The sequence below is a fragment of the Manis pentadactyla genome, chromosome 3 (assembly GCF_030020395.1).
Source record: "Manis pentadactyla isolate mManPen7 chromosome 3, mManPen7.hap1, whole genome shotgun sequence".
In the NCBI taxonomy this organism is placed as follows: domain Eukaryota; kingdom Metazoa; phylum Chordata; class Mammalia; order Pholidota; family Manidae; genus Manis; species Manis pentadactyla.
This window is the reverse complement of record NC_080021.1, coordinates 92,583,047-92,605,310: the sequence shown is the minus strand read 5'-3', so window position 1 is coordinate 92,605,310 and position 22,264 is coordinate 92,583,047. Positions and strand designations below refer to the sequence as shown.

At 38.9% G+C, this 22,264-nt stretch overlaps 1 pseudogene; it reads right to left on the bottom strand.

The window, feature by feature from the left end:
- The window catches only part of LOC118913906 (eukaryotic translation initiation factor 2A-like), a 34,074-nt pseudogene extending 12,833 nt beyond the window's left edge, over window positions 1-21,241 (bottom strand).
- Window positions 21,242-22,264: the final 1,023 nt, after the last annotated feature.

The window sequence follows — 22,264 nt, the reverse complement described above, 5'->3', positions numbered from 1 at the left end:
AGTGTACCCAGTGCTCAGTTAAATTCCCTTAAGTATTTTGCATAAAGGTTATTATAACCCAAAGGACAAAACTTAGTCAACTTGATGCAGAAAATTTTGTTCTGATAATGAAATAGAAATAAGACACATTTTTCTTTTCCCCAAAGAATGTGGTTTGGAAACCTTGGATTAATACATGGATCCAAAGATCTCACTGAAAGGAATAAAATGGAAAATGTGTACATTATCACTGCCAGGTACATGCAGAGGTTGCCTGTGGTTTATGTCGTCTCATAACATATATCTATAACATAAGATCTTCCTGAAGGATTCAAATGACACTGGGGCATGTGTGAGGGGGGCTGCAGAGCTGGTGGGTGGAAGCCAGAGAAATGCTCCTGTCCATGGCATGGGGGCATGGGGACTGGGTCTGCCAAACTGTTACTCCAAGTACAGCACTAAGTGACCTGGAAGGTGTGTGGACAGGCTCACAGTTGTCACTAAATTTACAAACTGATATAGTTGATAAGGTTTATTGTATAGAAACCTGTAAAATGACTAAAACAATCCAGTGCCAAACTATTAGGTGCCCAAGACAGTTGCAGTAGGGAATTTCAAGGCTAAAGAACTTCAGACATTATGGGAAAACACAATTAGAATACAGAGATGGTGAGTGAGCAGAAGAAAGGCCTAGCAAACATGTATTTAATGTCAACAAAGTAAAAAATGCTTCCTCAATGTATCTGTGTATCTTTGAAGAGATGTTCTATACATGGATATTCATAACAGGAAAGATTGGAAACAAGCTAGATTTTCAATAACAGAGAAGTAGTATAAAAAGGAATAGTTTGCCCATATCATGTAATTATCTACTAATTGCAAATTATGTTTTCCATGGTAATACTATTTGACTATTTGGGGAAATCTCACTGCATAGGCTAAGTGAAAATAAAAATCAGGACACAAAACTTTATATGGAGAATAGTATTAATTCATTTTAAATATACATGAATTGTTTCTGGGTAAAGGTAAAAGTGTGCACTACCTGCCACCTCCCCCCTCTGCTTATGTACACACAGTGCACACAGGCACACACAGTGTACACATGCACACACAGCACACATAACACGCATGTGCACACAGCACAGATGCACACACAGTGCAATATGCAGCTGGTGTCACAGGTGAGGGTAGCTTTGGAGACTCCTTGACCTTGCAGAAATACACACAATCATTTATGGAGTATTCTTAACCAAAAATACATTAAACTAAAATCTAACCAGGAGAAACAGACAAATCCAGAATGTGGATCAGTTTCTCGCCTGAACCCTTCATTATGGCAACAGACTGAAGTCCAGCAAACCAAAAGCCTGGAAAGAACAATATAAAGTATGATACCATTCCATGGAAGAGAGAGATGATTCTGCTAACCACAGAATAAAAGTCTTCCAGCCAAGACACTTTAGGCCATTGTGAGTCATGTGCCTGTCCTGGCCCACTGAACCATAGCTTGGGGCTGCCAGCATTGCCTATCGGAAGACTGGACTCTTGACCCAGTCCTGGCAGAGTCAATGAAGTTACTTAGGTTTGCTCACTCTATTCAGAGGCCACCTCTAAAGGTGAGGATGGGATCATGTTTCCTTACCACATATGTTGTGTGGTGGAAGAGAAGTTAAGTAACAACACTGTCTAAGGCATACACACACTTCTCTCAGAGTTTGGGTTCACACACCAGAACAGTAAATGTCCACCTTCTCCTGAGACTAAATTAGACTACAAGCATATGGAGATATGTATAATATTTGGTCTCCAATTGCACAGACCTAATTTTGTTTTCAGATAGCTCACCAACCAAATAGCCCTCAGAGAAGAACTGACAAACAGCAGCTATTTGTAAACCACTAATCAGCCCTGTTTGGAAGATCACTTTTCCTTTATCTTACAAGTTCTCTTGTCTAAGATGCACTGATATTGATGGAAAGTATATGGAGCCAGTAGTACCCTGCTTCCACATGAAGGATGCCCCCACAGTCCAAGAATATTACTTTTCCCTAACAATGGGTGGTTGAGTGCAAGATTCAGATGTATTTGTAGTTTCTAGGTCCAGTCTAACCAGTTGGAACATCATTTATTTTCTGATATTCAATTTAAAAAATTTTTTACTCCCTTGAATCACTTCTATTTCATTCTGTTATTTCTAGAATCATAGAACTGTAGATTCAGAGGTCACCTTAGTGACAAGGACACTCACAAGTCAAGTCAAATCAGTTACATACCATTCAGCAGGTGATGGCTGCCAAAAGGCAGCCCTCTTATGAGCAGGGCTGAGAGGGGCTTCTGCGAGCAGGAGTTACTCTGGTTGCTTGCTCCAGGCCGTGTTCTGCAGGGACCCTAGAAGTTCGCATATACCCACTGGTGACTTTCACCTGGCCATCATTTCCTCTAGAGTTACCAACCATCTTCATAATTGCTGCTTTTTCTCTACCTTCTCTTCATGCTCCATGGAGCTCAGCAGATAAATGGACTTGTCTATATTTCTTAAGTCATGGAGACATTCTGTGCTAGAGCATTTCCTAGAATTTTGAATACACATCTTTATATTTTCTTACTTTGGACCTTGCTCTACAGTCTTTCTTTTTATACAAATAAATGTCAGTTAAAAATCTGATCCAACAAACAAGAAGTAAAAAAAGTAGTTTTGCTTAGAAAACATATAAATTGCAATCCTTGTAAGATTGCACACTTAGGCTGCCGGCTCCAGACTCATCTGTGGGCAGACCAGGTTTCTGACTGTAGAATCCTTTACTTGGGACTGCCATGGCCCTCAGGGACCTATCTTAGATGTCACTTTCTGTTGAGTATGTGATTATGAAATCATTCATATTCCAAAGAATTTCTATTTCTGTATAGCCTATAACTAATTTTCTTTAGACATTCTGATAGTTCATGCAGTAAACCTGCATGGTTCAAGAAAGCAGATCAGAGGCCTGATCTGACTTGCATGTTGACACATATATGACATAAACTGATTTGTTATGGTCACTAATCTCAGAAACTAAAATCCTATGATTCTAAAAATAGTAGAAGAAAATTAAAGTGATTCAAGGGGGAACTTTAAAAAAATTGAATACATTACATGTAAACGTGTTAAATGGGATCTACAAATTAAAAACACATCTGAAACAAAAATAATATTAAAAACAAAAGTGCAAGTAGGAAATAATGAAATACAAAAAATCTGGGAATATCTGAATTTCCCATACCTATAAATCACACAGACCTGGGAGCAGAGTGGGAATGGTGTGGCTGCCACACAGGGAGAGTCGCTGACATCACAGATGATAGGTCGGTTGTCGGCACAAATTGGATAGCTTTTAAAAACTTATGCTATTCACTTAACAATGTAATATAAAATTAATATAAAATGGCCACTAGTTTAAAACATTTTATTAGAAAAGAAATTCCAATTTCAGTCATACCAGTTGGGTAAGTAAGTCTCTGAATAGTCTAGAATAAATTATATGTACTAAACTGGCTTTGCTTTTAATTATAGAAAACAGGCTTATTTTTCTTTGTTTTGATAAAGGAAAAATTAAAATGATCAAGTCTTAAAATAGCACCTGAAATTCAAATACGAGGACTAAATATACAAACTAAAATAAGAAATCATAAAAGTGGCTCGTTTTCTTTTATTGGGGGATTATACGTTCTCTGTAAATTCTCAAAGGACAAGTAAATACCAATTTGTAGTAGTTCATAGCTACAAAATGGAAAATTGGTCATAAAAGAGAATGAAGCACAGATATCTAGCATTTCCACAGGAACACCTGAGTGGTATGATGAACAATGTGAGTAAAATCCATTCTGGAAAAGGTTTCCTAATCTGACTGTAGCCGCAAACATAGAGCATTGACTTCTGCATCTGACAAACCTTAGGTTCAATGTATTAACTCCACAGCAGAATGCCAATCATTTTCCTGCGAACATGACATAAAATGTCAAATATGAAAATTGCTTCAGTCTCTATGGGAAAGGATCAATTTTAGTTTTAACCTGTTCAATCCTCTCACTGATGTCCAATAGCAGTTTATCCTTTAAATGGTGCTTAATTTAGCCTTAATTTATTTTCTGGCAAAAGACTCCAGGCAAAATTGAATTCAGTAAGAACTCACTTTCCCTTCTTAACCTTCATCCTTTCAAAGATGCTTTGGCACAGGTCATTTAGCGTTTTTGACTTTACTTTCAGTGTAGTTTATTTAATGAAGAATAGTAGAAAATCAAACAAAAAGTGTTGTTATCCTCTGCTTTCAAAACCATGTCAGGCATATGGATAAGGTAGAAATGTGATCATGTGAACAATTATTAATGAAGCATCCCAAAGCAAAGAAACGGAGGAAGAGTGAGACCCGAGAATGAGATTGAAAACCTGAAAGGCATGACTTTGCAGGGCAAGCTCATTGCTCAGCCACGATGGCCGAGACTGCAGAAAAAGGGTAGCGGGGGGAAGTGACCACACCCGAGTCAGAGGCATGGACATTGGCATGCAGGGCTGGGGATGAAGCTGGACAATTAAAGGGAAGATGCAGGGCAGCATGAGAAGCACAGGAGTAAAAGACCTCATAATTAATAAGCCCAGAAAAATCTATGAGAGCAGTCTTTGCACCCATCAAATAAAAGCAGGGAAGCAAGAATAAGGGAAAATCATGACATGAAAGATGCTATGGGAGTTGAACATAAGAAAGATTGATGGTTCAATACAAGGGTGGAAGGATTAAATCAGGAACATTTCTCTGAATGTGTAAATATAAAAAAAAGAGATAAGTAGTTTTAAGATACACATGTATAAGAAGAGGATCAAGCAGTTATGCCCAAAGCCCTGCTTCTATATGTCTCTGAGTGTGTATATCATGATGGTGGCAAATTTATTAAGGAAATAGCACAAGGAGAGTTGTTGGAAGAGCTCTACAATGCTGCAGTCGTATGCAACACCTAGCAAAGTGAAGGCAACAATCTAAACAGAGGTGCATTTTTGTGAAATTGGAAAATACTGGTGACGAAGAGAGGACTCCAATTGATGACAGAAAGGCAAGTGAGGTTTCTGACAGAGAAACAGGAACCAAAACAAAGCCTTACCATTCCATCCATATATTGGAAGAGCGATTACAACAGATTCCCCTCATACTTCAAAAACACTGGCAGCCAGGAAGACAAGGAAACATGCCCACCAAGTTCTGAAAGAAAGTATAATTTCATCCTACAAGTTCATGCTCATTAAATCTGTCAATGAGAAGAGAATAAAGGTATTCAGACACATATGGAGTCAAAATATTTACCTTCTGCATCCTTTCTTTCAAGGATGGTTAGGTTTTCACCCTTAAATTTACCTTTATAAACCTTCCACCAAAGTTCTCTATTAATCTCTGGAATATATTTCTTCTCATCACTTCTATCTTCCCATCCCCATCCCATTCCATGCTGCCTTCATTGCCATGTGCCCCATAGTTTCCTCCTTTTTCCACAGGAACACCCTCTTATCCACTCCTCACATGGCAACACGCTTCCTCTGGAACTCCAGCTGGTCAGCTCAGCAGCCTGCCTAAACCCTTTGTGGACTTCTCCCACGGCACGTGGGATACAATCTAGGTAACTGATGTGGCTGATGGTGCTCTGGGATTGGAGCTGGAATCTCCCTAAGTGGAACCAACTGCTTCAAAGTCACCAGCATCAATTACCCCTTAGCTCCAACCATGAGAGCCTGTTTTTATTTTGTATTTGGATCACACAAACGTTTCTTTTTTGCAGATCTTATCTCATGTTCCTTACTCTGCCTGATTCATTCCTCTCCCAATTCTCATCCTGCCTAATTCTTGCTCAATCTCCTTCGTATCTCCCCCTTCCCTGGACTTTTGATGAAAGCAGCAATCAGACTTATGCTTTTGACACCAGCATGCAGAATACTGCCTGATGCGAGGTCAGCATGCAAGACAGGAGGTGGAATAAATAAATCAGTTCTTTTCTGTATTTGGGACTAAGACTGCTCCCTCTGAAGAAAAGAAAATGAGGACATGTGCTTTTTTATGAACTGAAAACCAGATAATCTTGGGAAGGTATGGCTAATTTGAACAGCATATTGGCAAGATTCAAACAGTTAAATGGTATTTAAAAAACACTTGAACGGCAATTCTTTTGTTTGTCATTTCCCCATTCTCTTCATCTTCTTTCTTTTAGAGAGTTTTTTCTGGGGGAGTAAGGGGACATTTTTAAATTTAATCATAACAAATTTGGCCCTACTTCCAGTGACTTAGCCATATTAGTCAGGGCTCTCCAGAGAGCTAGAACCAACAGGGTGTGCGTATTTGTGGGAAGAGATTTATTTTAAGGCTCACACGATTGTAAAGTATCATTGAGTCCAACATCAAACAAGGGAGCAAGCTGGAAACCCAGCAAAGAGTTGCAGTTTGAGTCCAAAGGCAGTCTGCTCGAGAACCAAGAAGAGCTGATGTGGTTTTAGTCAAAGTTCACCAATTTAAATGAAAATCCTATTCAAAAACATTCTCATAGAAACATTCAGAGTAATGTTTGACCAGGTATGTGGGCACCGAGGCCCAGCCAAGTTGACACATGGTATCACTCTCATTGCTATTATTGCCAAATAACTGTCCTTTTTGTGCAGTGTTAATGGCAAGCCTGGGGTCTGGGGGCATCTATCAGCTCTCATCACTGTCAAGCTGCCTGTCCCTTGTATGAATCAGCAGTCTCTGGGGAGAGATTTGAGGCTGTTCAAGTGTACTGTTTCTGATAAACTTTTGCCAAATGGTTTTAACGTTCATTGATTACTCTTGCCTGGATCAGGGATTACTATTGTGGTTGCTACATGGAGATTTTACTACCTCCATCATTTCTTCAGCCTTTATTAGCTGGCATTCCACCATCAATAAGGCTTTCCCTCCCCATCTCACTTTTTTGACATTAATTTAATCATATGCCTTGAGATCAGCATTTTAAATATTAAATATTTATTTAATAAATAATAAAATAGGAGAGTAGATATCCATCTGTTGCATAGTATGTCATGTGGACCTCTGGATAGAAAACTCAAACTGGATTTAGTTCTGATTTTAGTGCTAATGTACAGGGGATATTGGTTAGGAAATCACTGCATATCTCTAAGTTTCAGTATTTGTATCCAACCTATCAGTGTTCCAGACTATGTAATATCAACATTTTCTTTTAGTTTTAATAATCTAAAACGCTCAAAAATTTTTCAGTCAGTGTTTGTATGGCCTCAAAGATCTGTAGAGAGGAAGTTTCCCCTTCTCAGTCTTAATAACAGCCGGCTTGATTAATTGCAATTGTCCAAAAATTGGCAAAGAATTCCTAACTTCATTAACTTATTTTGGTTCCCACTAAACTTTTAAATTCATTTGCTTTCACCTTTCCCTCAACTATTTCAAGATTATCTTCCTCAGTGTGTCTTCTTTGACAACCATTTTTGGAAAATGCACAGATTGAGTACCAGTGTGGGAGGAATTACACAGCTAAAAAACATTCCATGAAGTGATCACGGGGATTTTAGTTTGCTTCAGGATTAATTATAGCCCTGCAATTCCCACGTCAAGGCAGTCTGTGGGTTAGAAGGCTGGGTGAGAGTTGTCATCCCAGTAATGACATTCAAGGGGAGTGATTCACTAAAACAAACTCTACCAATTTCAACTTAAACTTAAAAAAAATAATGGCCATAGAAGCATTAAGAAAAATGGCCCTAGATGTGTTCCTAGAAAATTCTGCCCTATAAATTCTAGCACTTTGAGAAAAAAGTGCTTGAAATCTGAAGGTTGATAAAATGTATAACCTTAGGAACCATTTAAGAATGATAATTTTAAGATCATTACTATTGATCTTAGGAACCATTTAAGAATGATAATTTTAAGATCATTACTAGTGCTTAACAAAAATATGAAGAGCAGAGTGAAAAATCTTTTTGGGAATAATATGGGGAATGTAAAATAGTTAAGCATATATTGAAGGTTTAAAGTTTTAATTCCATAAACATCAATATATTTGGTTGCACCTCTTGACATTGTTCAGAGAATAAATTACACATATAAAAAGCTATTTGTTACTTTCATGCCTGTCATTTTTAAACTGTAAAATTTAAATTGAAGTATTAGGAAGGATTATAATTCTGTTTTCCCTAGAAATAAAATATTCAAAAAATGCATGATAAATGGTCACTCTAATTCTATCATCTGTTTGATATGTATATGCATATATGTGCATAAATGTATCTCTATAAATATATGAGTGTAATAGATCATTTTTATTGATTGCTTCCTCAGAAAGAGGTGCTGAGCACTTGAGATGAATTATGACTTTATATAAACTATGTCTTTTAGTGTTTTTAATAATCCTGTGAAATATCTACTACCATTGTCCCATTCTGCAGTCAAGAAAATCAAGTAAAAAATGATCAAGTAAGTTATCCAGAGCCAGATAATTAATAAATGGTAGAACTCAATGGGTAAACAGATCATATGCCGCTAAGTACTTACTTGTCTTTTGTTCTTAAAATGTATTTAATCAATGACTTAATGGATGCATTTCTCTTTTTTTAGACCTAGTCATAAAACATATAATTTGCATCTATTTTTATATTTACATGTATATGTGTGTATATTACACACTCACAAAGAAGACTGTGTACATATTCATTTTCCATCTATTTTTCAATAGTATGAGGAGCCCAGACCGGCCACGTGGGCTGTCCTGGCTTACAACCTGATAGACTGATTTTGTGCCCTTGTGGAAGCATTGTTCTCTGGGTCAGTATTAGCCTTTAAACCCTGTAAAGCCCAGAATGAATGGAATGGGGAGCAAAACATTTCTTGGGGCCTATTAAGGTAACAGTGAAAAGGGGCTGTTCTCATCTAGGCTCCACCATTGCCCATTCTGACTAGGGTGTTGACAGCACTGATTTGAAGGTTTAAAGTTTCAATTTAAAACTGTGGATTTGGGAGTTGACTGCACTATAGGCTGGCTGTGAATCTGAGCTTTGCCCACAGTTCTTCAGCACCGCAGCCTAAGCTCAAAGGGTGCCGCTCCCAGCGTCCCTCAGCAGGACGTTCTACATTCTGAACTGCTATGGGGTACTGAGGCACTTGGGAGTATCAGTCACGGTCACTGGTGCCAGTCCCCTGCCTCCCTTCTGTGCTGTAAAATGAGGTATTTGTTGGTACTGACTCACAGGCTTTCTGAAAGTCTATAAATGGTGAATCTGGTGGAAGTGTTGTGGTGAGTGAAGAAAAATTCCTATTAACATTGGAAAAGAGTTTGTCTGTTCATTATGAAGAGCCCAGTGTAAACACCTTGCCGCTGGCTAGATGGCCGGTCCTTTGTGGAATGGAACAATAAAGGTGTTCAGAATTGGTCTCTCCTTGGTAAGTGGAAAGAAATAAATTTATGGCCATTAGTTTAGGAATTTATATGAGTGATTACATTCCTTCTCTATTTTGTATGCCTCTCTCATCTCTCTCTGACACTTAATTGTTAAAGCACAGCTCTGAAAGCTGTCCGACCTCATCTTGGCTGAAGGAAAGAAACAGGAAAGTTTCCACTGCAAGTTAAGGATTAGCAGGAAAGGCAGAGCTCCTGGCTGCCTGGTCTGGTGATGGAAGCACCAGCTTTCTGTTAGTCCAGTATCTCATCAGATTATGCAACTGCAACAAGGTTGAGAAGTAAAAATCCAGGAAGGAAGATTTGAGGACAACCAAGGTGGAGGACCGCACTCTCCTTCCCCACACCTTTTATTTAGAGTTTTTGATCACCAGAGGCCTTATTTTATATTGCAATTAAAAGGACCTGAGAAGCACCTCATCAAACTAGCATGCAAAATTCAAAGCAGGGCAGAGCCCATTGGGTGCAGTTAATTTTTAAATATTCTCTCTCTGGTCTGACTTTATTTATTACCAAGCAGCTGTAAGGGTAGAACCCACCAGAGGGTAAATCACTAGTTCTGGGTGAAGAGAAATATTGTTACAGTACATGGTTCTAAAATAGATTACAAGTGAGACACACAATTCAGAACAGTATGTCTTTCCCTACTGAAATGTCACAGTAATACAATCCCATCTCAACAAGACCAAGGTGCACAGAAACCTCAGCTCCCAAATTCCTGTCACTTCCACTTAAGGAAAGGTCCTGTTTAAATTGAAGGAAAAACATCAGTGCCTAACTAAGAAGAAAACAACATCACTTAGAAAAATAATCTACTGATCCCTTTATATTCAGTTCAATCTACTGATCCCTTTATATTCAGTTCAATAACTACCCACTATCACTTGGGGACTTAAAAAGTAAAAGGGAAATTTGTGCTGTTATGAAAGATTAGATTGATTTTTAAGTCTTCCACCCAGTGAAGGCCTCACTGCTTTTGGCCACCATGGGAATCCTGACCTGGAACTGTACCAGTCTTTGATGGCCAACAAAATATACCAGAATGGCCGCATTCCTTGCGATGATGCCTGATGACGTGAATAGAACCCGGGGTTTGTCAACCCCAATGTTATTACACATTTGGGGCTGCTGATGTAAGAGCATATGGAGTGGGGACTGGGACATAAGATTAGGAATTTCAAACCTTCTATAATTTTTTTCACATCTAGGCATCACGGATAAAATTATATATAAAAATAAAACCAATAGAGCAATAACTATTGCCACTCCAAGTCCTCTGAAAAATACAGATTTCAGGGTAAATCTTTTGGGATTCTCTGCATTCTCAAATAGAAATGAAAACAATTATAACCAGTTCTCAATAACATGGAAATAAACCTGAGTGCAAGATCCTTGGGAGTTGTGTTGACGGGCTGATAAAGTGTTGATATTGAAATACAAAAGCATTATAGGTTCTTACTGTATTTGTACCACGGTACAGTGTATTTATCAAGTGTAAATTGATTTCAACTTTTCTCAGTGTCTCTAAGATAAACATAAAAAGCCAATCGCCATTTCTAATGTAAAAACTATTCTAATGTATTTCACCATGCAGAAAGTCTAAATGGAGGTGCTTATATGAAAAGTATGATTTTTTTTTTCCTTTGAGTTGTTTTTTGTTTTGTTTTGTTTCCCATTTTGAGGTTGCTCTGCTGCTTAGAAACTGCCACAGGCAAATGTTTTATTTTAAATTATATTTAGACTTGTTTTAAAGAAAAAATCAATAGCATGAGCACAAATCATGAGAATGGGGAGCACAAGTAATGTATACGCACATAAAAGCATTAAGTTATGAGTTTTTAACCCTGTTTGATGTGTACCCAAGTTCCCAGACTGGTGTATTTATCAGGAGAGCATTTGAGTGTTTCCTTTGTAACCGTTAGATCCGGGGACAATCTGGTACATATGTTTCTAATCAACTTGCGCTTAGCTCATTGAAGTCTGGTTTTGTGGAGGAAAAGTCATGTCCAAGAAGCTGCTAGGAGGCACTTTTCTTGGAAAAAGGAAGTCATGTTCTTTTATTTTATAGTTCATAAACAGAATTCTAAAGATTGGCATTTATTTCTATTGTATGGAATTTCAAAGTTCAAGTATGTTCTGAGTTTGGCAAGGTGCTCTTCCACCTCTGATTAGAATGACATCATGGTGGGAAGCTGAAGGCAAATGACAACACCTTTGGGTTAAGGAAGCAGAAATTGCATTTCCAGGATTTCTTGCTCTTGAAACTTCCTTTGATTGAGCTCAAAACATTTGTGTACAAGCATGGTCAACCCATGATGTCATATTTCTCAGTAAGTCTAGAACAAAGTTACAGCTCCTTGAGAAAATTTAATGTTTTAAAAATTTATTTTAATATTTTCTAAAGATCATATTACTCTGTCAAATCCTTCCAGCCTTCCATGAGTAGTATGTTTAAATTTTGATAGCTCTATTTTAGAAAATAAATCACACATTCCTTTCTGTTTTATTGGAGAAAGCAACTGAGTGTGGGATAAAGTTCAAAGTCTTTAAAGTCACAGACCTTGGCTAGTCCAGCTTTCTCAGATGTGTGATCTTGTACAAAATACTTTCTTTCTGGGTTTCAATTTCCCCCTCTGTAAAATGGATGAGAATGCCCACCTGAAATTTTGGCAATTAATAAGTAAACAGATCAGGCTTGAAACACCAGGAACAGTGTTTGGCATACATGATGACTCAGCAGATGCCATTTACTTCCTCCTTACTGAGCCCAACATGTCCTCTGGTCCTCAGTGACTGCCTTTAGGGCTGCGTGTGCCCTGGGCTTCAGCTTCCACATCCCCATCCTCCTGTGACTTTGACCTTTCAACATGACCATTCATTACTCTTTATAGTCAAGGCAACTTTGGAACAGTCCCTGCCATTCCCTTCCCTGGAGCCTTTGACCCTGTTTGGCCTCATCCACTCTTCTCTGTCCATCCTAGGAGGAAATATCTCCACATGCATGTAGAAAGCAGTGTGGCCCAAAGGTAAAGAGCATGCTTTGACTGGGCAAGCCCTAAATAGATATCCACGCATTAGCTTTGTTGTCCTTGGATGGGTTTCCTGAATTTTTTGAACCTCAATTTCCTCATCTGTAAGATGATGAAATTGGCCAACGGTGGCCATGAGCACAACACTTCACAAACTGCTTGAGGTTGTTCCTCATTTAAGTGTCTCATTCTCCTCTTGGTTCTTGTATATCCATCATTTCCTACTTCACCAGCAGCATTCATTAAAAATATTTTTTGTTTGCAGCTAATGACACTCAGCTTTATAAATAATGATACTCAGCTTTTCACAGCTTGGCTGGCTGTTAAAAGTCCAGTGAAGAGAGTTGTCTGTGCATACAACCAGAAAAGGCTCTGCTAATGTAGCATTCTGTATAGTACTTTTTCCAGCTTATTTCCACTTGTGCCGGTGGGCAAACCGTAAATGCTGGGTGGTACCCACATGGCAGAGAATTATGTCTGATGATACTTACGTGTTTACTCAAATAGGAAAATAGAGAATTGTTGAAGCTTCAGTTTAACCACCAAGTCTCCGGTGTTCTGTTATAGCAGACTGAGCAGACTAAGCCAGTACACGTAGGCAGTGGTGGTTCCAAAATAATCACCTTTATGGTGCAAATTGGATTTCCATTTTTACATTTTGCAGATCAAATGTGTACATTTCTGTATGTTTCATATTCCCGTAGACTTTCCTGGCCAATACTGGGATATCGTATTTGTTTGGAGCCTTATTATTTCAGGTCTTTTACTTTTTTTAAATGGTGTAAGTTCACTTTCAGCCTCTTCCCTCACAATGGTGATTTGGAAGAAGAGATGTTAATCAAATGTTCTTGGCAAATCAACTCATTTATGCATTAGCTTCTCTTCTTTTCTGTTAAAGTTGTTTCTGTCTCTAACACTGTTTATTACAACCTCCAGCTCAGCTTGCCTGTAGCATCGATGAGGGGATGGGGAAGAACTGGAATGGAATATGCCAGCTTTCATTACGACTGTTTTCTCAGTTTTCACAACAACTGAGGAAAGCAATGAAATCCCATAAATGTTTTAGAGCAGGATTTTTCCACCTCAGAACTGTTGACACTTTGGGCTGGATACTCTTTTGTTGGGGGCCATCCTTTGCACATTCAGTGGCCTCCCTGGCCTCTGCCCACTAGATCTGTAGCACCCCCTCTCATATCCTGAACACCCAAAATGTCTCCCTCCAGATATTGTCAAATATCGTCTGTAGGGATAAAACCATCCTCAGGTGATAACCACTGGTTTTGAGTTAGAACCTTTAATAAATAAATTATATCCAGAAAGGATATTTTTGTACATAGTTACTTGCTAACCTGGTATTAAATGGCATACAAAATAATTTATTAATAGTGATTACAATAATAGCTCACCTATCTTGAGCATTTTCTGGGCACAAGACCTTATGCTAAATTCTGCACATACACAATCTAATTCTATCCCTAAAACAACACTGACTACCTCTCAGAAGCTTATATAAACCCAGGCGGGGTGAACAAATGAACTGAGAACTTCAAATTTTATTGCCTAAAAGAACACATGATGCATTCATTGGCATAACCTAATACACTGTCCTCACTTTGTTTAGCACCAATTGACCTGCTTTATTTTTTAAATATTTTCAGTCATTGATTTCCTTTAGAATGGGTAGTTGTTAACAATGATACCCTAAATTTCATCCTTTAAATAAACCCTGCCATTTTACTTTATCTTTCCATGTTCTCATCCATGCTGGGCAATCATTTAATTGATTTTCTTTTCTGTGTTCTATAGTGACCCATCAAATTGTGTATCTAAATGTATTCTTGCCATTTAAACTCTCACTTTGGGAAGCAAAGTAACAATGGTGTTTGCCTTTGACCTATGGGAATTATTAGTAGAATGATATTACTTTGTTACACAGATTTTCTTCTTCATTGATGAAAATTGATTTTTTTGTAGGCAGGCAGGATTTTCAAAAGAGAAATGCACAATGATATAATTACTATTTTATATGTGTTATAACTCATTTTACACACAATTTTCATGTAGTACAGAAGAAGAGAGATTTTTTTCATTAAAACAATCACATTTATCTAAGATAATTCCCTCTAGAATATGGTTGTGTTATCAGAAAATCTATGAGCAACTTGTCCAGCTGAGAGAGTGGAAATTCATAAGTCACTGTCAAGTCCCTGATACACTGGTGGAAGCTGAAATTAAAACTGCTTCTGAAGACAGATTGACATTCAAGGCCAAGTTTCTACCATCTCCTACACTGACGATAAAATTTAACTGGACAGGCTCATCTAGACAACTTGAAAAATTATTTCATATCCTGAACTCAAATGATTAATAAGTATTTCAGTCCTCTCAATAAATCACTGACTTATAGAAGATAAATGAACAGCCTTTTCTATGTCCAAAATGCATCAATAAAGAATTTGTATGTTAAAGAAAAAGTGACTCCTGAGTTGTTAATGTTAAACATGCTATTGAATGCTAGAACCATCCTGTCCATCAAAGCCACTGGGCTCCATTGTGCTGTAAAAATCATGCATAATCAGGCCCTATTCCAATGTGTTGCATTTCTCTGGCTCCTCAGTCCCTGCCTAAAAAGAAATAAAACTTGGGAGAAACAACAATAATGGTCAGCCATGGGCTTCTTAGTTCATTTCAATCTATGTACAAAAAGCAATAGTGTGCCTGGCAGTATTTTACATAATCCAAGGAGGAAGAAAGACTTCTAGAGACATATTTCTGCTTTGAATTGGACATATACACTAAAGAGCAAATGAAGTAAGAGCAAATAAAGGGCTCAATAATTTGACAAACAGTATTAAACAAGAAAGTTATTAATCAAAAGAACAGAACACGAGAGTATAGAAAAGTTTCTAAAAACCTCTGGATGTTCTTCTGAACAAATACAATCTGAAGTGATTATTGGTCAAGAATTCTCTATTAAGTTGAACATGTAATATTTAATAATTTGTAATGTAACTCATGTTTATTCACATAGTATTTTGATAGCATTCTATATATCATATAGTGTGTTAAGCACTTAGAGACAAATCACTGCATAAAGTAGTGATATTTCATGTCTCACTACCTCTTTACTAGTTTAATAGATACCTGAAATACTATCCTTTTTTTCTATTTCAGAAAATATAATAGATAACATAAAGGATAAAATACGGTTGCTGTTACATATGTTGAAAAGATAGTGGTGAGCTAGTTTTACAAAGGTTCTGAGAGATGAAGTATCACATATTTATTCAACAAAAACCATTTCATTAGGCATTAAGACTGTACATGTGCTATTCACTGTGGCTGTCACAAGGTTTAGAATAACACAGAAGTCAGACAAGATCTTCTCTGCTCTTATGGATTATCTATTCTAGAATGGAAAAGACCAAACTAAACATATAAACAAACAAGTGAGCAGGGTGGCCTTCATGTAATGTTGATGTAGCACAAGGAAGGGACTCTGTGGACCATAAAATGATTACAAAGTGTCCTGAAGAACAAGTTCCAGATACAGAGGAGTTTCCTTTCCAGAGTAACCTCTCAAAAAAGACAACAACTGAACTTAAACTTGACCTATGATGAGCAGCCAGGCATGTGAATGGCTGGAGAGAGAACATTCCAGAGAGAAGGAACTGAGAGCACAAAGGCCCCACAGCAGAAAATTGAGAAGAATTTGAGAAACTGGTAGTAAACCAGGGTGTCCAGATTGTTGTCAACCAGTACGTTAGATTCAAATCTTTCAGGAACATGAAGAATCTACTCCCAATGAACTGGAGACCACAGGAAAATATGAAGCAAAGAAATGGAATGGTCACATCTTTCTTTTGTAAAGCTCATATTGTCTGCTGTGTGAAAAACAAGTTGTCAAGCAGACTTAGTGGGGTCTCATTCAGAGGTTTTTCATTAGCACAGGTAAGAGGTGATGGTGGCCAAATCTAACATCAGCAGAGCTTTGTAGACGAGTAGACTTTTTTGGAATTGTAACTGATAGGTGTTACTGAGGGAACTTAATACTCCAGAGGCCCACTTCAATTTTTAAAAACACTTCTTCTATTTCAATGAGCTACCTTCAGTCAGCCAACATCTGCTTAGTTTGGGTTTGTCTATTAATCTCAAGAAACATGTTGATAAGCTGGTCCATGTTCAAGCAAGAGTAACAAATACTTAAACGAGTACAGACCAGTGCTTATGACTTAAGGAACTGAGTCTACTTGGTGCTTATGCATTAACAGAACTAAATTTATAATTCAGTTTAGCATTAGGTCAGCTTTGGCAACATCTATAATACCTGGCAAAAGTTATACATGGTATTCTTTCCACATTCTGACCACATACAGAAAGAAAAGATAATCCTATTCAAAGAGGTGATGTTTTACAAAAGAAAACTTTGATTTTTTCCTTAAAAATTGAATATAATTTTGCCAAAGAGAGAGCGAGAAGGGAATATGGCAAAGAACAGACAGCGCTTTAAAAGATGTGAAGATACAATAGATGATGGCTATCGGGGAAGGCGTGACTATATACTGCGGTAAGTGGGGGACAGCAGCGTGGTGTACAGCTTAATAGCTGGTTCAACTGAGGTTATGAAAATTGTCACGTGCCATGCTGAGGAGTTTGGCTGCCCAGGAAAAGGTCAGAGTGGAAGATTTTGGATAGCAGAGTAAAACAACTGAATCCATATTTCAAGAACATGGGGGAAAATGGTGAATTAGCACAGGCTGCTAGACTGGTTCTTCTCCCAAAATCAACCATGAAGAAGCTAGAAAGTTGGAGGAAGACATGGTCCAGTCTGAGCATCCCTGCCTCAGCCCCCACCCGCATGCACAAAATCAGTGAAAAGCTCCAGGCACCGCAGGCCTGGCATAAACCATTTTGTGTGTGTGTGTGTGTGTGTGTGTGTGTGTGTGTGTGTGCATTGCAGGGAACAGGGTGTTGTATCTGTTGGATAGGCATGGCAGGAAAAAGACAAATTGCAGGAGAAAAAACATTCTGTTCTTGTCCCTAGTCCTACACTGGGATGATTATTGCTGGCCAATCATTACATAAATCGGAAAGGAAGGAGTCCTTCCAGGGTAAGCCGCCGATGAAGCATGTTGACTAGCTGCCTTTGAGCATTCACTGTTCAAGAATCTTCCCTCCAGATGTGAAAAGCCAAGGAATGCAAATGAAAGAAATCTGCCTGCCAATTCTGCATCCTCTCAGAAGTTTAAAAATAAGTCATTGGCTGGCTGGGTGCACTGTAATGGGGATACACTGTCAGTGGTGGTTCTGTGCCCTTTGACATCTGCTCTGTTCCGATCAGTCCCACCTGGAGGCACTCAGACTAGGGCCTGCCTCTGACCTCACCCTAGAGTGCTTACCAGGCACAGCGGTGAGAGCCAATGAGAAAACGAGCTCACAGTCCATGACAAAATGCCAGCAGATGACCCAGCACACCACAGGAGCCTGAAAGATTGTTAAGGACAAGGAATTTTAAACACAAAATCCTTAAAAAGATAAAGGATATTTTTTACCTGAAAAGGAAGTAAGACTTTGTAAAATGTCAAACAGAACTATGAGGTGCAATGTATAAGAGTTAAAATCAAAGAGGCAAGCATTGGGAAAAAATAAGCTTGGTGGAGCTGCAGACGATTGACGTGAAAGACACAGTTGTAGAGGGCTTAGTTATAGAAACAGGAAGGGTAACCCTTCACAATTAGACACACCAACACCTGGAGAGCAGGAGTCCTGTAAAAAAGGGAAACTTTAGGAGACAGGGAATGCTTAAGCTCTATTGCCCTAGCGATGTTTAAGTTCATGATGCAGCTTTGTTAACTAGAGTCACCACGCTCTATGCCAGGTCCCCAGACTGAGTCATGTTGTGACTGTAGTTTGTGCCTGTGACCAGCATCTCCCCAGCTCCCCCTCCCCCACCCGCTCAACCACCTTTCTGCTCTCTGTTTCCTGGCATTCCACTGTTTTAGATCCCACAGGTAAGGGAGGCCATAGAGTACCTGTCTCTGTGTGTCTGACCTACCCCACTTAGCACAATGCCCTCCAGGTCTGTCCATGTTGTTGTGCACACACACACACACACACACACAATCCCCTTTCCCCTTCCCAAATCAACATCCCTACCAGGTGGGACATTTGTTACAACTGATGGACCTACGTTGACATGACATCATCACCCGGAGCCCACGGTTTACAATAGGTCACTCCTGGTGTTGCACATTGTCTGGGTTTGGACACATGGATAATACCGTGTATTTATCATAATATCCTAGAGAATATTTTCACTGACCTTAAAGTCCTCTGTGCTGTGCCTATTCATCATTCCTCATCCCCTGCCCCCTGGCAAATGTTACTGTCTCCGTGGCTGAACCTTTTCTCGAATGTCTTAGGGTGGGAATCTCATAGTGTGTAGCCTTTTCACTGGCTTCTTTCACCTAGTGATGTGAACTAAAGTTTCTTCCATGTCTTTTCATGACATGATAGCTCACTTCTTCCTAGATTTATTTGTTACTGGTTTCTAGTTTAGTTTCACTGTGGTCTGAGAGCAGATATTGCAGGATTTCTCCTCCTTGAACTCATTAAGGTATGCTTATGGCCCAGAACGTGGCCTATCCTTGCATAAGCTTCCTGTGCACTTGAGAAGAGCGTGGCTTTGGTTGCTGTTTAATGTAGTAGGCTACAGACGTTCATTTTACCTAGTTGGTTGATAGTATTGTTAAGTTCAACTCCAGGGGGATTTTTTTGGGAAAAAATACTATTCATGCATGTTATTCCTCTTATCCACCTTTAGGTATTTATCTCTTCCTACTTTACATTAGCGGTCCCCAGTCACCACTATTACAATCTTTCTTCCTAATAAGCAGACATCTAAAACACAATCACCAGTGCAGTTCTCAGTGAGTGTACTGCACAGAAGTCCCTGTCAGTGTGGTTTGTAAATTAGAGTTCTAATGTGGGGACAACCCACTGTACAGTCAGGTCATTAAGGAGACTTGGGAGAAAGGAAGACGAGCAAACAGCTTGATGGCGACATCCTGTGTGCATTAGTCTGCAACTAAATATCAGCTGTGAGCTCCTCCGAACAGGAGGCAACTCACCGTGCTGCACGAGCTGAAGCGTTGTCGGCCTCTGGCTTCCTCATGGTTCTCCCGGTGAGTCCAGTGCTGTCATTCTCACTGCTGGTAAGAGCGCCAGGAGAGCTGGCCTCGTGGATGGTGATGGCAGCCTTGTCGAGGTTTGGGATTCCCTGGAAGTAACACTTTCTTGTGTGTTTTTTTTTTCTTTTTGTGATAATGACTTAAAAGAAATACGTTAAATATTTTAAACTATTTTTAATTGGTATTTAATATTACTTATTAACAAAAATGTACAAGTCTTCTAAAATAATTATATTTTAGAATATAAATTTAATTTTTATAATTTATCCTGATATTTTATAGGGGGAGTATATGAGACAATACTATCCTACACTGAACTATTTTACTTATGGTTATTGAATGCTTTTAAAGTAAGGTAGCTGAGAGGATTTTGAACTTTCTACATATTATTTTTTGAGTGCTGGGGGCATTTATGCTAAGTAACAGTGTTTTTGAGCAGTGATAGTGACATATCTGCTACTTATTGAAGTTCATCTTTCTGTCAAAACTGAGTTTCCTGGGTACAGAAATTTGAATGCAGCATCCTCTTTACCTTTGTGTACTGTCCTTGAACCTAGTAGGTGCTTAATAGAACTTTGCTAAAACAAAACGTCATCTTGCCACTGGCCGCGGTCTTATTTCCAGGAAGCTTGCCATGGAGACAAACAACAGCAGTCGATGTGAATCAAGATGCTCTGAGAATTTGCTAACTGATCCACTTGTGCCAAGAAAGAACCATTCTATCAAACTAAAAGCATCATTTGCACACCTACTGTGTACTTGGCATCACTGGATTGGCACACCTACTCAACAACCATGAACAGATGGAATTAGCTGATATAAAAGAGCATGTGTTTTTCCCTCTCTACCCACACACGTGCAAAGTAGAAAATAGAATTCTCCATCATTTTTTTTTTTCTAACAAGGACATGTTCAGATGTATTAGTCAAACTTGGAGTCTCTCCAACCCTAAAGCTTCTGTCTAAATTTAGAACTAATGAGCTCTCTGTATGTAACGAACTGGAAAGCACATACATACTCTCCCCAGCAGCATCCAGGCACTTCTATGCAATATAAATCTGTTGCCAAAGAGAATATTAATATTTCTTACTTAGCTTTATTGGCTTACAAAACTCAATTTTTTCTTAAAGTACTTGGGAAAAAACAAATATATCCATCAGGGAAGAACAACAAGTTTGTAGAGAAAACTGCGTTTAGAGAACCACAGACCTCTCCATCTAAATGGGCCTTTAAGGGTCTTGTACCCCAACACCTCCTGACTGCTAGAATTCCTTTCAAAACAGCTTTCCTGGGTGGTGACCTGTCCCCTAAACACCTCCCCTGCCAAGGAACTCTATCCACCTTTTACTAGCTCTGATTGATATCCCCTGGCACGAAGCCACACACCAAAATGCCAGTGCCTCCCCAGTTACTTCCAGACTGTTCCTTCGGACACACAGATTAGTGACTCTCTCATATGACACATTTTTAAGGCTTAACAATAACTCTCTGTTTTCCTGCCCTGCTTCCCAGTCTCCTCCCCATGCTGAGAACTCCAGCTCATTTACCTTCCTCAAGTGCTGCCATTTCAAGTTGCTTCATCCTGGCCATGCTCCCATCATGTTTCAAGTAACACAAGTTTCCTAACAAGGACGTCACTTTTAAGAGAAGTTAATTGTGGTAGAAATGTGAAAAATGGTTGCTGGGAAATGTACACAGGCCCCAACAAATGGTAATGGCCAAGAGGAATGATTGCAAAATAGTACGTCTAACATGGAGAGGAGGGAGTAAGTCCATGACTGTTCTACACAAGTCAAAGGAAGTAATGGTCCCTTTTATGGGAGGGGGCCCAGGAGATGAAGAACGCAGGGACACCTTCCCGTCACCTCGGGAGGTCAGTAGAAGATGATACCATCCATCTCACTCAGAGTATAAAGGGCAGAGTAAGTTCACCTGTGGGAGGAAAGGCACAGCATGTTGAATGTGTTTCTCAGAGGTATGGATTAAAAGTGCTCAGTAGATATGCATACAGATAATTACTGTGGTTGGTTGTATATTAAAGCACATGGCCTGCTCCACTCTGCTGAGCACAGACCATCATGTGTGGGGCTCAGTGACTTCCCTTCCTGCAGACCAAGCTTCTTTCCAGACTTCTAGACTTCCTGGCCTTCCAGCCTGTTGGCCTTTCATGTTAAAAGTGGTGTCACTGCCCAGCGATTCCTTTTTCTTTTCTCCAGTTCAACCAGTTACCAAATTTTATCCACCAATCTCAAAAATGTCTACCAAATCTAGATGTTTTCTCCCATCCTAATGGCATGCTAATGGAATAGTAGTACCCTCTGTCAGGAATAGTATACCTTAGTTTATTCACTCACATATTGAAGAACATTTCAGTCGCTTCCAATTTTTTGTTAGTTGTGAGTAAAGGAGCTATAAGCATTTTTTGTGCAAGTTTGCATGGACATCTGTTTTTAACTCATTTGGGAAAATACCTAGGAGTGTGATTCTTGGATTTTACATTTACATCTATGATCCATTTTGAGTCAATTGTTCATGAAAGGTGTAAGACCCGTGTCTAGATATTTTTTCTTCTGCATGCAGATGTTGACTTGTTCTAACATTAAATAGCATTTG